The 2,038-nt window shown below is 34.5% G+C and overlaps 1 protein-coding gene across 1 annotated transcript in view; it reads right to left on the minus strand.

Moving 5' to 3' along the window:
• LOC107440195 (N-acetylgalactosamine kinase) overlaps positions 1 to 352 on the minus strand; it is a 35,664-nt gene extending 35,312 nt beyond the window's left edge. Inside the window, exon 1 of the mRNA XM_071177838.1 lies at positions 291 to 352. The gene's annotated coding sequence lies outside the window, so the exon portion shown is untranslated. The remainder of the gene's footprint in view (positions 1 to 290) is intronic.
• Between the last annotated feature and the right edge of the window lie 1,686 nt (positions 353 to 2,038).

Consider the following 2,038-nt stretch of genomic DNA (forward strand, 5'->3'; position numbering starts at 1 on the left):
ATATATTTTCAGCTAAAATTTTATATTTTTTTCTCTGTTTAATCTCTTTTACTTAGAAATTAAACAATTTAAAAGCACACTTATTTGAGATTTGAAGTTTTCGAATTTTTATAAAAAAAATTATGTTTCTCAAAATTTATTTCAAAATTTATTTATTTCAAAATTTATTTCTCAATTAGAATTGATTATTGCAACTAGAATAGAAATAAATATATTAATTTATTTCAATTCTAGTTGCAATAATGTTACTGCTTATTTAAGATTTTAGGTAAGTAGTACTTGAAACTTACTTATCATGAATGGTGTCAACGCCAGACAATTCCTTTAGATGTCTTTCAAACCGGATATAAGCATATAGATTCGATTCAGCAGCATTTGGTGACATCAGGATTGATGTGCTTTAAGTGCATAATAGAAAGTTGCGTAATAGCACAGCTGGGCTAATATGAGGTTAATAAGAGAAAGTTATCCAAATAATCAGAAGAATTCGATTCTTTATCAATGGCAGCAGTAAAAATACAGAAAACATTTCAATATTTCTTTTCTATCGCAATTTTTACATTGCACAAATTTTTTTATATAGCAATATAGGTAATTTCTAAAAAAATGTTAAATTGATTTAATTTAAATTATAGTGTGCTACTTTTAAAACCTCATATTTTATTTCATAAATATGACTAAAAATTACTTCAATTGAAAGTTTTATGATTATGTAAAAATGGATATGATTTTTTGTAGAGAAAATGGATGAATACGAACTGTATTACGCAATTTTAAATTTGATGGAGTATGGACTAAAGGTTCAATATTTTAAAGTTCAAAACAACCGGTTTACTATTCAAAACGACCGGTTTGCTATTCGCTATTCAAAACAACCAGTTTGCAACAAATGTAAAAATTAAGGCTAATCTACTTGTATATATTACGGTTAAAGTGATAAATCCGGTTACTATTAATACTCACCGGTCAAAATTACTAATAACCGCTTCGTTCGGTCAAAGTGAGAAATAAAAAAGAGGAGATTTCCGTATCGTGATCTGAGTTTTGACAAATTCTGGGCAGCGGCCCGAGAGAAACTGAAAAAAAAAAAAATCACTGAAAAGAACTAACTCGAAGGGTATAACTCGTAAACACCTCCGGGCAAACGTGTACATGGTTCTTTTATTTATTTTTTTTAATTTTTCTAGTTTAAAATCAGTTTGGCTCCTTGACTATTGTAGTTGGCGTGTCAGATCACGATACCGAAATATCATCAATAAACGCGCGAAAGAATGATATTCATCAAACCTCATTAAATTCGCTTAAATTATTCGCTTTAACCGGCTTATTTTGTTATTATAAATATTGACCGGTGAGTATTAAAAATAACCGACTATTCACATTGACCATCACATACATTGACCATCACATACATTGACCGCCACATACACTGCTGGCCACCCAAATTGCAACACCAAGAAAGACAAGAGACATCACAACAAAATTTATTTTGTAAATAACATGTTGACCAAGTATCAAATGATTAAATTTATAGACTTATGTGAAGTGTGGTTCCTGCCAAAATTAGTAGCCAGAGTAGCCGCCATTGTTGGAGATCTCCGCTGCCACACGCCTCGGCATTGATTCAAAAAGACTTTGGATGTGTTCGTGGGGTGCAGCAAACGAAGCAGTTTCCGCAAGTTGCCAAAGTTGATGTGGTGTGGCAGGGGATGCAATCTGGGTCAATCGCTGAGCAATCATGGACCACATGTTTTCTATCGTCGAAAGATCCGGGGAGCGAGCAGGTCAGGGAAGCAATTCAATCTGGCGATTGATGAAGAACCCTTGGACAGTGTGGGGTCGCGCATTATCCTGTTGAAATATAACTGTGGGCAAGCTCTGAAGGTAAGGAAGGACAACTGGCTCCAGCACCTCGGAGATGTAGCGCTGGCTGGTACCGGCAATGCGTACTAGAGGAGTGCGAGAGTGATATCCAATACCGCCCCATACCATAAAACCCAGTGCATACCAGGACCAGTGTGGCTGTGCATAACGCCTT

Source organism: Parasteatoda tepidariorum, chromosome 2 (genome assembly GCF_043381705.1).
Source record: "Parasteatoda tepidariorum isolate YZ-2023 chromosome 2, CAS_Ptep_4.0, whole genome shotgun sequence".
NCBI lineage: Eukaryota > Metazoa > Arthropoda > Arachnida > Araneae > Theridiidae > Parasteatoda > Parasteatoda tepidariorum.